We start from the raw sequence: 13,985 nt of genomic DNA on the forward strand, positions 1-13,985 counted from the left end.
CCTGGGGTAGGACCCTGACCCTTGAAGGCTACAGGGTTACACATCTGGGGGGAGGGGTGCCGGAGTCCATTCATTATCTTTGCTGGCTGGGTTTGGACGGAGACCCCCCAGAGAAGGCTGGTGACCTTTTGGAAGTTAGAACTGTGAACTACCCAGTAGGTTTGAGTGGTGATGGTTGAAGCATCTCCACCTTAGTTCACTCAATTAGATCTTTGTTGATTGTTGTTAATCGGATGCTCCTGGAGATCTGTTGATGGGTTAATCGGGTATTCTGCCTATTCCTGAAGATTGTTTGCGGATGTGTGTCATTAAAACCTCTTTACCCTAAGGGCTACTCCAGATGAATAAAAGCTTGGTGAGACCTGAGCAAAGGGGAGAAGGAAGTCTTTCCAGAGGAGGAAGTCTTTCCGGACTTGCCCGCCTGGTCCCCCGGTATCGCAAAATTATCTTGTGTCTTTTTCATTTGTTGTGCGGCTCCTCTTTCAGATACCGAACCCTACTCCACGCGGGTCGTGGAAGGAATCACTCAGCATCTGGCACCCGAACGTGGAGGGAGTGTTACTCAGCAATGAGCTTTTTAAGATGCTCAAAAATTTTAAATAGTGTAAATGGCATGAGACCAACAAATTTGAGAGTCATTGGATTATAGCATTCAAAGGACAAAGCTGGAGTGGGGTGAGCAGCCCAAACAGGTAGAAATGGTACTATACAACCTTGCAATTTCCCCTCCTTTTTTTTATAAAATGTAAGCAGCAATAAATGTTTTCAGTTATAAAACAAACACATTAGGAATATTCTCACACTTTAATTTCTAAAATCAGATACCACCACTTGGTGTTATGATTAGATACTACATAATTTTTTCTTGGAATTTTAAATAAATACTTAGAATACTCTAATTATAATATCATGTTAATCAGTATAATAAGTAGCTATTCATAATTCTTGAGAAATACATTATTCATATTGGCAACAATCACATGGTTAAGTATGTAGAATGGAGGGTATTATTAAGAAAAGTATTAATCTGGTTTCCTTAAACAGGATATATACTTAAAAGTTTGATCTGCTTTTAATGGCTACAGTACAAATTTAAAATATTTATTATTGCCTGGCCAGTGTGGTTCAGCCCTTAAGTGTCAACCCATAAACCAGAGACCATGGTTTGATTCCAGGTCAAGGCACATGCCCCTGTTTTGGGCTGGATCCCTAGTTGGGAGCATGCAGGAGGCAGCCAATCAATGATTCTCTCTCATCATTGATGTTTCTATCTCATTCTCGCTCTCCCTTCCTCTCTCTAAAACCAATAAAAACATACTTTTACTGGTAAAATATAGAATATTTATTATTGTACAAAGTTGTAATCAGAGTGAGGATACAATATTCTCCTGTATTACAACTTATAAAACTGACTTACAAGACTTTTCTCAGTACGTCTAAAAAAGTTTATTTACATAGCAGAAAATTCTAACAATTATGTCATTACACTTTAGAATTTTCTATCTAATTTTGTTTTCTTAGCCACACATTCAAGACTGGTCATTACTGGTCCCTATATAAGTCTTTAGGTACAAGAAGTTGCATGAACAAAGACATGGAAGCAAATAGCATAATTTTGTTGAAATGTGGGTTCATGATGGCTGAAAACATTAGCTGGGATAAAATTATGCAAGGTCCTTAAGTGAGGTAAAGAATCTGTAGATGAAAAAAGCTAACTTTTTAATAAGTTTAAAATAAAATACAATAAAAAAACTAAGAAAACAGTAAAATGCACAGAAGCAGATAATGGTGGTTGGGGGCACATAATGGTGGTTGGTGGCACTTGGGAGGAAGCGGTGACCCCAACCTCTTTTTTAATTTGTGAAATTAATTTCTGAAAGGGAATAGCTTTTTAAACCGCCATCCTGGTTGCTTGTTGGATTCCCAAGTAGTCAGATTGCTAGAGAGTTGGAATCTGATTAGAGCTGCCAGGTATAGCAAGTAAAACACAAGAGGCCCATTTAAATTTAAATATCAGATGAAAAATAGGTTTTTAGTATTTAAGTATATTCCAAATAATGTATGAGATATATTTCCACTAAAAATACCCATACTTGATTGATCTGAAATTCAAATTTAACTGGCAGTATGAAATATTTTATCTGGCAACTTAGTTCTAGCTAATTAAACATATTTCTACAAGTCATAATAGTTGGAGAAAAGAAGCACCTTTGATCTTTTCTCACATAAATTTGGATAAATAAAATACTTTTCTAGGTGTTCGGCTTGCAAGAGATGACTATTTCAATCACATAAAATGAAAGCAAAAATAATCCTGAAATACATACACACAAGAATGCATGTATAAGACATAAACATAGAGAGATTCCTTTATGATAGAAAAGAGACCATGGGAAATTAATCTACAAAACAGCAAAATCAAAGGAAACCTCAGTTCAAAGCTCATGCAGTAGTACAAAATGCAGATGGCTGGCTGGTGGGCAGAGACCACACCACAAAAGGATTTGAGAGCATGGGTAAGAAGTTTGGGTGTTGTTTTTTTTAAATATATTTTTAATATATATATTTTTTAAAGGGCGAGGGATAGAGAGTTAGAAACATCGTTGAGAGAGAAACATCGATCAGCTGCCTCCTGCACACTCCCCATTGGGATGTACCCGCAACAAAGGTGCATGCCCTTGACCGGAATCAAAACTGGACCCTTGAGTTTGCAGGCCGACACTCTATCCGTTGAGCCAAACTGGTTAGGGCAGGTGTTTGGATTTTAAGTGCATAGACAAGCCAGCCATTCAGTGGCTTTATAGCAGTGGTTCTCAACCTGTGGGTCGCAATCCCTTTTGGGGTCGAATGACCCTTTCACAGGGGACGCCTAAGACCATCAGAAAACACATATATAATTACATATTGTTTTTGTGATTAATCACTATGCTTTAATTATGTTCAATTTATAACAATGAAAATACATCCTGCATATCAGATATTTACATGACGATTCATAACAATAGCAAAATTACAGTTATGAAATAGCAACAAAAATAATTTTATGGTTGGGGTCACCACAACATGAGGAACTGTATTAAATAAAGGGTAGCGGCATTAGGAAGTTTGAGAACCACTGCTTTATAGTGTCCTAATCTGCCCTGGCTGGTGTGGCTCTGTTTGGCATCATCCTATGCAACAGGAGGTTGCCCATTGGATTCTTGGTCAGAGGCACATGCCCCATTGCAGTCTCAATCCCCAGTAGGGGCTGGGCAGGAGGCAGCAGATTGATGTTGAACTCCCACATCGATGTTTCTCTCTCTCCCTCTCCCTTCATCCCTCTCTCTCTAACAAAAAATATACACAGATGTGCATATATGTATATAAATAAATCAATAAACTATTCTTAAAAAAAGAGTATCAGGATATGATTTAGTTTTAAATATATGATCATAACCACTGTGAATGACCAGGGGGTGGGCAAGAAGGAAATTAAGTGGTTATTTCCATTGCAGTTTTATTTCTAGTCTCCTGAAGCAAAAAACAGTTCTAACAATTAAGGTAGAATAAACTACATGGTTTCAGAAACTATATGATCTTTATGATTCACAATATATAATTTCAATAGAAGTCATACAATCTAGATGGAAAGACTTAATGTTATAAAGATGTGTAACTACTTTAAAATAATCTATACATTTAATGTAACCTCAAAATCCTAAAACATTTCTTAAAACTGAAACTTAAAAAGCTGAAAAAAATTCAATTGGAATAATATAGAAATGACTATGACAATTTTGAAAAAGTACTAGGAAATATGTGTTAATTATCAAGGTATGTTATAAAATTATATAAGTGTTGTTTTGACATAAGAACTCACAGATAGATTAGTGGAATAGATGAGTCCAAAAAGTGACTCATACATATAAGAAAATTGATTTAATGGAATAGATGTTTCCTATTTGTGGAGAATTGTCTGGCATTAGGATATTAGGTAATTCTTTGGGAAAAAATAATAAAGAGCCAAACATTAAAAGACACCGTTAGCAAAGTTAACTAAGACAGAACAGAATGAGGGAAAATATTTGCAACACAGATTTAACCAACAAAGAACTAAGAGAATTTATAAAGAGCTCCTAGAGAGTGTGAATAAAAAATAACCCCTGGCTCAAAAATGCCAACACATCATCAAGAAGTAACATTGCTTCTGACATTTGGTGTCAATTTTATCTAATTATAGAAGAAAGATATACATTTCCTTGTGAACTATAGAGACGATGTAACTTCCTGCCCTATACTACATAGTTCAATAGAAGGTCTACAGTAGTTATTCAATCTAAGTTGAATGAGTAAATACATGAATGTAGACTGAAGACCATCTTATTCTGAGTTACATATTAGGTCTCCTTAGCCGGATGGATTGGCCAAAGGTGTCCTTTCAATGTCCCTGGCAACATACAAAGCGAAAGGAAAGAAATAATTGAGGTCAGAAATGGAGGTAGTTGTGGAGGTGCTGGCGATTAAAAATTCTCAGGTGACATTAAATTTGCCCAGCATCTTAAAGGAAGTAATTCATGTTAAAAGTACTACAGGAAAACCACTCAAAGCAAATGTGTCAAATCGCAATTCATCTAGTAATTCTCAATTTTAAGCAAATGCAATAGTATTCCAGACTTATAAATACTACTGCATAAGTTGGTACTAGGTTTATATAAAGAGATCTATATTTTACTTTTTCTAAAGAAGATAGTCCTGTAACACAAATTTTATAATTGAGAAAACTAAATGCTTGAGCATTTAAGTAATTTGAGATTTTAGTCCAAGTCAGGCTCCAAAGTCTAAGTTCCTCACATTATGATGCCTTGAAAACTGTAAAGGATTTTTCTACTATAAAGCACTTACCTTAAACTCTAAGTAATGCAGAGCCATTAAACAGATGAATAACCACCAACTATATTCTAGTGAAATACCATAAAAGAGAGAAATAAAGAATATACTTACTCATTCCTGAGCATTCTCTATCACCATCCCATACAGTAGAAACAACATGTCCCATCAATGGGAGGTGAAACTTTAGGATATTCATAAAAAATAAAGTTATTAAAATACGAGTAGACAAATATTCAAATAAAATGACCCCTGTGGTAAGGCATAAAGTAATGACTTTTTACATTAAATTATGTTGTTTAAGAAACAAAGTTAAAAAAAAAACTTACATTTTTCATTTTATTCACTCAACTGAATAACAGCCTTGTTAACTGAATCACTTATCAGTGGTTCTCAACCTTCTGGCCCTTTAAATACAGTTCCTCATGTTGTGACCCAACCATAAAATTATTTTCGTTGCTACTACATAACTGTAATGTTGCTACTGTTATGAATCATAATGTAAATATCTGATATGCAGGATGGTCTTAGGTGACCCCTGTGAAAGGGTCATTTGACCGCCAAAGGGGTCACGACCCACAGGTTGAGAACTGCTGCACTAAGTGAATCACCAGAATGGCATCATTCTATTTATTCACATAAATTTAACAACTTTATCTAAGATGCCGTATTTGAATGAATAAAATGATAGGCTGATAATTTACTTAATATTTATAATGATCTTTTCAAATACATACATCAATGCTATTATTTTGTGCTTGATGAACCCATGTGAGTTTTAACCTCTGCAAAGCACTTATTTTTGAGAGTGAGTTAATAATCATTGTTTTATCCATTCTAATAGAAATAGCTATAAAAGAGCTTGAGAGGAAGGACAGTTTCATAGAGAATAACAGTAAAAAATATTTTTAACCAAGAAGGGAAACATTTATAAATAGGTAAGTATATACTGACTAGAGGCCTGGTGCACGAATACATGCACCAGTGGGGTCCCTTGGCCTGGCCTGCAGGCTAGGGGTCAAAACCAGCTCTCCAACATCCCGAAAGAGGTCTCAGATTGCAAATGGCACAGGCCAGGCCGAGGTACCTCACCAGTGTACAATTGGGGCCAGGGAGAGATGCGGGAGGTCGGCCAGCCAGGCAGGGACCATAGGAGGGCCGCAGGGTGTGTCCGGCCCATGTTGCTCAGTCCTGATCAGCTGGACCTCAGCAGCAAGCTAACCTACCCGTCAGAGCATCTGCCCCCTGGTGGTCAGTGCACATCATAGCAACTGGTTTACCGGTCGACTGTCTGCCCCCTTGTGGTCAGTGCACATCATAGTAAGCAGTTGAGAGGCCTTAACATATCATTAGCATATTATGCTTTGATTGGTTGAACGGCCTACTGGTCGACTGGACACTTGGCATATTATGCTTTTATTATATAGGATGTCTAAGTCAAAATGAATAAATCTCATCTATTAAAAGTTTCATAAATATCAAGCAGAGGTTGTTACACTATTCTTGAATACCCCTGTCACCTTGAAACAAACTATGTGCTACAATAAATGCACTGCATACATAAACCTAAAGTGGAAATTAACACTTCACACATAAGGCAAGCAATGCATAAAGCACAAGACGGCTCCAATTCAAAGACTTTATCCTGTTAAAATTGACAAGGAAAATATTTTAACTCCATGGTACTTTATTCTAAGTCAAGTTCTTAAATTAAAGTCCATTTGAGGAGATAATGGATTTTAGTTAATTACCTGCCTTGTTCATACACAGGATCTATCAAAGGTTCAGTTGAATCTTCAGTTTCATTTATGTTTTCAATGCCCAAAAGCAACCAAATATTCATGGCTTGTCTTAAACACTATAAATAAAAATTATCATAGTTTAAAAATTAACTAGTTTGTACTATAAAATAATAAAACATAATTGTGAAATAACTTTTCTCCCAAAGACTTAACCAGCTTTGAATTATGGTTGCATTTAAGATGATGACAGTAAGAAGGAGTTTCTGCAAGAATATCATTTTACTTTCTTTCATGGGAACTATATAAAAAATATAGGTAATAGATCAAATATTGGTTAAATGAATAAAGAGAAGTAATGCGTAAATTTCAAGAGGAGAAAAGAGAAAAATATTTAATCCAAAGTTAATATTCACTTAACTTTAAGCTAAATTACATTTAAAATTGTTATTCCTGCTAAGGCAATTGTGGAGAGTGGCAACAGCGTTTGAACAGGTTCAAGCCTCAGACTGACAAGAGGGCACTGTCTTCTTGTGGCAAAGTCACATACAAGTCCCAGCTTGGAGGGCAAAGCCTTCCCAGCACAATTATAGCCAAAGGCTATGGTTGAATATAAGCTCTTATAGTCCGACCTTGTAGTCCTTGGTTGCTGAGAGATGTGAGCTGCGGGAGGTAAAGCAAGTGCTACCAAAAATAAGCTTGATAGAGTTCAGAGAATTGCAAAAACAGGAAAGAAGTAGATTTGAAACCCGCAAAAACATTGTAAACATCATGACCACACCCTTGTTTTGCTTTGTGTGATCTGACTATAAAATAAAAATTCCGCTTGCTTACAGACTGTGTCACTGTTTCCTCATCCAGGCACAGTGATCCACCTGGCCCCAACTATATTCTCTTTCCTGTTTCTTAAATCCTTCACCGCCCCTCCTCAGGCTCACCACTGGCTGTGCTGGACATGGTTCAGGCAACTGACATAACTCTCGGGTCATTAGAAAGCATATTGGGGCCCGAGGATCATGGCAGAGGGCAGATCTGGAGTAGGTGTGCATGTGAGAAGGTGAGTGTATGAGAGGGAGCATATGCACGTATGAGATGGAGGGCATGTCTGTGAAAGCGGGAGTTCAGCGAGGCCACTGGGCACTCCAGACAGAGCAGTTGCCACTGCGGCTGCTGCCTGGCAGGCACTTCTCTCCACTTCAGGGAAGAGCGCACATTTGTGAGGGAGTGCAGGATCTCTGTGGGAGGAGATACAGGGAGCACCCTGCCCAGCACCCCTGGGCCCCTGACAGAGGCATCCAGCCCCCAAGTCTCCAGGCACACAGACCAGTCCTCAGGGCTCAGTGAACTATGCACCTGGAGGAATGGCCAGCAGTACAAGGGGCTCACCTGCCATATTGGTGACAGGGGCCCTGGCCTGCCCAGCCTTCTCCTGGGCAGAGTGACAGGCTGGCCCCACCATTGGGACTAATGGGGCACCCTGCCAACTACTGGGCAATGGAGTGCCCAGCTTGCCCCAACCTCTCAGTGAGCAGCAGGCTCCGCCCACTCCCCAAGGGAGGGCCAGGCACCCCACTTCATGATCAGAGTGTGCTCAGTCTGCCCCAACCCCTCTGTGGGCAGAGCAACCAGCCCACCCCTCCATAAAGGCCAGCGAGGCAATGGCCTGCCCCCTGCATGAGCAGAGCAATGCCCAGCCTGACACTCCCTTCTCAACAGTGGAGCCCCTATCCCCAACCACCACCCTGACACATGCCCAGCCTCGATACAGGGACTGGCCACCCAAACCAGCATGCCTGACCCAGTGTCCCTGGACGACTAGTCCCACCGCCTGAATGTGATGCACCCAACCCAGCGCCCTGTGACCCAACACCCCCAGACACACAGATCTGCCATTGTGACCCACTGTGTAGAAATGGCTCTACTGCCTGACACTGCCAGGTAGATGCTACCTGAAGCCCCCTGACATAGGGACCTGCCACAGAGACCATATATGCCTAACCCGAGGCCATCAGAAGATCAGATGCACCACGGAGATCCATTGGGACTAGTCACATCTGAACACATGGACTCCTGCTGGGAAACCACCTGCCTCACCCAGCTCCCCAATCTACCAGACTCCTAAAATGGGAAGACAAAGAATCCCCAAAGGAAAGAAAAAGAGGAATTGCCAGAAAATAAACTAAATTAAATGGAGGCAAGTAATTTCTCAGATACAGAATGGAAAGTAATGATTATAAGGATGCTCAAACATTTGACTGAGAATTACAAGCAACTTGATGAGAATTATAAGGAGTTGAATTGCAAATGCACCAACATGGATAAGAATCAATGGGAAATGAAGAATGACATAGGTGTATTAAAGAACAGCCTGGACGTATTAAACTGTAGCCTAGAAGAAGCTGAGGACCAAATCAGTATATTAGAAGACAAGGTAGAAAAACTCCTAAACAGAGAAGCAACTGGAAAAACAAATGAAAAATAAGGAGGAGAGTTTGAGGGAACTTTGGGTCAACCTGAAAGAAACAACACACATATAATAGGGGCTCAAGAAGGAGAAGAAGCTGAGCAAGCAATAGAAAACCTGTTTGAAGAAATAATGACAGAAAACTTCCCTGACTTGGTGAAGAAAAACTCACAGGAAGCACAAAGAGTCCCAATCAAGAGGAACCCAAAAAGACCCACACCAAGACACATCATAATTAAAATGGCAAATGTAAAGACAAAGAAAGAATCTTAAAGGCTACGAGAGAGAGACAAAATTACCCACAAGGGAACTCCCATTAGACTATCAGCTGATTTTTCAATAGAAGCACTTCAGGCCAGAAGGGAGTGGCATGAAGTATATAAAGTAATGAGAAGCAAAGGACGGAATACAAGACTCTCTAGCATGGCTATCATTCAAAATTGAAGGTGAAATCAGGAGTTTCACAGACAAAAAAAAAAGGCTAATGGAGTTTAATTACTACCAAAACAACAATGCAAGAAATTCTGAGAGACTGTTGAATAAAGAAGAGAAAAGAGAGAGAAACACAGGCACAAAGAATAAAAATGGCTGAAACCGGTTTGGCTCAGTGGATAGAGCGTCGGCCTGCGGACTGAAAGGTTCCAGGTTCGATTCCGGTCAAGGGCATGTACCTGGGTTCCGCGCACTTCCCCAGTGGGGGATGTGCAGGAGGCAGCTGATCGATGTTTCTCTCTCATCGATGTTTCTAACTCTCTATTTCTATCTCTCTCCTTTCCTCTCTGTAAAAAATCAATAAAATATATATTTTTTAAAAAGAATAAAAATGGTAATAAACACGTACCTAGCAATAATAACCTTAAAAGTAAATGAATTAAATGCTCAAATCAAAAGACATAGGGTAGGTGAAGGGATAAGAAAACATGACCCATATATATGCTTTTACAAGAGACCCATCTCAGAACAAAAGACACACACAGAATGAAAGTGAAGGGATGAGAAAAAATTTTCCATGAAAATGGAAATAAAAAATAAAACGGAGGTAGCAATATTCATATCTGACAAAATAGATTTCAAAATGAAGGCCATAACAGGAGACAATGAACGCTTTGTCAATAAACTGAAAGGATTGACACAACAAGAGGATATAATCCTAGTAAATATATATGCACCCAATATACGAGCACACAAATACATAAATTAACTTCAAGAGTATTTAAAGGGAGAGATTGACAGCAATACAATCATAGTACGGTACTTTAACACACCACTGGCATTACTGGAGAGATCTTCAAGACAAAATATCAACAAGGAAACAGCAACCGTAATGACACATGGATCAAATGAAGTTAGAAGACATTTACAGAACATTTCACACCAAAGATACATGTACATTCTTCTGAAGTGCACATGGGACATTCTCAAAGACAGACCACATGGTAGGGCACAAAACTAATGTCTAAAAATTCCAGAGGATTGAAATCATATCAAGCATCTTCTGGGATTACAATGACATGAAATTAGAGGTCAAATATATAAAAAAAAAACACCCCAAAACATTCAAACACATGAAGGCTAAATATCATGTTATTACATAATAAATGGGTTACCAATGACATCAAGGAAGAACTCAAATATTCCTAGAAAAAAAATGAAAATGAACATACAACCCAAAGCCTATGAAATACAGTAGAAGCAATCCTGAGAGGGAAGTACATAGCACTATAGGCCGATCTCAAGAAACAAGAAACATTGCTAAAAAAAAAACAACAAAAAAAGAAACAACTGTCTAACACTACAACCTAAATATCTAGAAAGAAAACAATAAGAAAAAACCCATAGTAAGAAGGAAAGAAATAAAAAGATCAGAGCAGAAATAAATGAAATAGAGACGAAAAATACAATACAAAAGATCAATGAAACCAAGAGCTGGTTCTTTGAAAAGATAAATAAGATCCATGCACCTTTAGACCATCTCATCAAGAAACAGAGAGAGAGAGCGCAAATAAATAAATTCAGAAACAAATGGGGAGAAATAACAATTGACATCACAGAAATACAAAGGATTGTAAAAAAAGATAATGAACAACTACAGTGGGGCCTTGACTTACGAGTGTCCCGACTAACGAGTTTTTTGAGATACCAGCTGTCTCTCCACCGATTTTTTGCATTGAGTTGATAGAGTAATTTGAGTTAATGAGCTCGGTCTCAGAACTAATTAAACTCGTAAGTCAAGGCCCCACTGTATATGCCAATGAGCTGGACAACCTGCATGAAATGGACAAATGCCTAGAAAAATACAACCTTCCAAAATTGAAATGAAATAAAAGAATTTTCAAATCACAGAAAACCTGAATAGGGCGATAAGTACTGATGAAGTAGAAGCAGTAATGAAAAAACTCCCAGCAAACTAAAGCCCTAAAACCTGGAACAACATAGGGTTGTCCATTTTCAGCACCTTTATTCAACATAGTACTGGAATGCAGGAAGCCACCCACTGCTGACACTATCATGAGAGTGCACCAAAGAAGGTGAAAGGCCGATGAAACTTTGTTTGTTTTGAGATAGTGGTGGCTTGAAGCAATTTCCTGACCTAATAGCCTTAAAGTAAATGTTTACTGGGCCCTACTGATCTTTATTGACCTTGGAGACTGTCTGTCTGCTACCTGTTTGCCGTGCTTTACTGCGGGCAAAATGTGTATCTAAAACTGAATAAAAAGTGGATAAGACCAGGTTTCAGTGTGCCTCTCCAAGAGAAAGGTCTCCACCTGGCCCCCACCCCTTAGTAATTCATATTTCTTGTCTAGTGTTTTCATTTGTGCATCAGCCCATTCTTCAGATCCTGAACCCTAGCAGTGCAGGTCGCAGTACTGGAGGTCCTAGCAACAGCTATTAGCAAGAAGAAAATATAAAAGGCTTGCAAATTGGAAGGAGGTAGTAAAACTGTCATTATGTGCAGATGATATGATATAGTACATAAAAACCTCTAGGACTCCACCAAAAAACTACTAGATTTAATCATGGATTTTGCAAATGTTGCCGGATACAAAATTAACACCCAGAAATCACTGGCATTCTTATACAACAATAATAAACTCTTAGAGAGGAAAAAAACCAAGATGACGGCATAGGTAAACACCGGAAATTGCTGCCTCATACAACCACTTCAAAAATACAACTAAAAGACAAAACGGACATCATCCAGAACCACAGGAAGGCTGGCTGAGTGGAAATTCTACAACTAGAAGGAAAGAGAAAAGCAAACTGAGACTCAGAGGAGGTGCGAAAGTTAAGTGCAGAGGCACAGAGGAGCACATGCAAAGAGCTGGCAACTGAGGACATGGTTGTCTTTTTCAATCAGAAGGGAGTCTCAAGCACCCAAATGCATTGAACCCCAGTTCCGGGCAAGTCTTTGGGGACCCAGACTCATACAGGGAGAAACTGGACTGTCTGGCAGTGGGCCGAACTCCAGGAGGGCTTTCTCTCAGAGGTGCTTGCAGTGATTATTGGGACACTGAGACTCAGGAACTCTTAGGGTAGGAATGAGGAACAGCCATAGCTGCTTGCTCCACCCTACTGATCCCCTGAGACCCCGCCCACCCAAGCTGTGCACAGAGGCTTTTGCATATGAAAGGCCTGGCCCTTTGCAATCTGAAAGTTACCTAACAAACTGCAGCTGAGTCAGACAGAGCCAGTGCATCCAAAAGAAGGCCCAAGGCCCCATAGCAGCTTTTAGTGCTTCACAGCTGGGCTTCATCTGGGCACCTCCAAACCCCAAACAAAGAAGAGGAATCTGCAGATCACTCCATAGCTCCTGCTGGGTAGCCTTAGGGAGAGGCTAAATTAACCCCTACTTAGAGATCCAAGAGCCAGTATACCCAGTGGTCAGAGTGGACCATCCAGATTACAACACCTCAGATCCATAAGGGACACACTCAGGGGGCAGAGTCAGTGAGCACCAAAGCCCCACTGAAGCAAGTCTTGCCCCAGAAGGGTGTCTCCAGCACAGAAGTTCTCCCACTACAGACACAGCTGATTCTCACAGCCAATTGGCCTAGAGGTCAATTCCTCCCAGTGTTACCTACAACAATCAAGGCTTAACTACAACAAGACTGTGCACAAAGCCCACAAAGGGGTGCACCAAGATGTTCACCTCAGGTAATTTGGGAGGCTGAGCCACTGGGCCCTATAGGACACCTAGCACAGAAAGCCAATCTATCAAACAGGGGAGTATAAAAAATGTGGAGACAAAGAAACAGGTCACAAATGACAGAAATGGAGGAAAGCAAACTACAGGACATAGAGCTCAAAACCACAATTATAAAGTTTTTCAAGAATTTTCTAGAAACGGCTGATAAATTTAGTGAGACCCTCAAGAAATCTAGTGAGACCCCCGAGGATATGAAAAAGGATCAATTAGAAATTAAGCATACACTGACTGAAATAAAGAATATTATACAGAGTTCCAACAGCAAACTAGAGGATAGCAAGAATCAAGACAAAGATTTGAAATACAAAGAAGGAAACAACACTCAACCGGAAAAACAAAAAGAAAAAAGAATCTATCAACAAGTGAATCTAAAAATCAAGTAAATAAATAATCTGATGAACAGAATAAACTGGTGAATATAATAGAATCAGGGGCATAGAAAGAGAATGGACTGACTATTCTCAGGGGGAAAGGGGTGCGGGGGTTTAGGAAGAGACTGGACAAAAATCGTACACCTATGGATGAGGACAGTGGGGAGTAGGGGTAATTGCAGAGGGTGGTGTGGGAACCTGGAGGAGGGGAGCTATGGGGGACAAATAGAGGAACAACTGTAATAATCTGAACAATAAATATTGAATTAAAAAAAAAGAAGAAGAGGAATCTGCAGAATTCACCATAGCTCGAGCTGGGTAGCCTCAGGAAGAGGCTA

At 39.6% G+C, this 13,985-nt stretch overlaps 1 long non-coding RNA gene across 1 annotated transcript in view; it reads right to left on the reverse strand.

Moving 5' to 3' along the window:
* The window catches only part of LOC102765600, a 14,782-nt gene extending 8,063 nt beyond the window's left edge, over positions 1–6,719 (reverse strand). Inside the window, exons 1-2 of the long non-coding RNA XR_435656.2 lie at positions 6,618–6,719; positions 4,981–5,050 (exon numbers count right to left, since the gene is read on the reverse strand). This is a non-coding gene — a long non-coding RNA (uncharacterized LOC102765600). The remainder of the gene's footprint in view (positions 1–4,980; positions 5,051–6,617) is intronic.
* Positions 6,720–13,985: the final 7,266 nt, after the last annotated feature.

This window comes from Myotis davidii, unplaced genomic scaffold (genome assembly GCF_000327345.1).
Source record: "Myotis davidii unplaced genomic scaffold, ASM32734v1 scaffold1699, whole genome shotgun sequence".
In the NCBI taxonomy this organism is placed as follows: Eukaryota; Metazoa; Chordata; class Mammalia; order Chiroptera; family Vespertilionidae; genus Myotis; species Myotis davidii.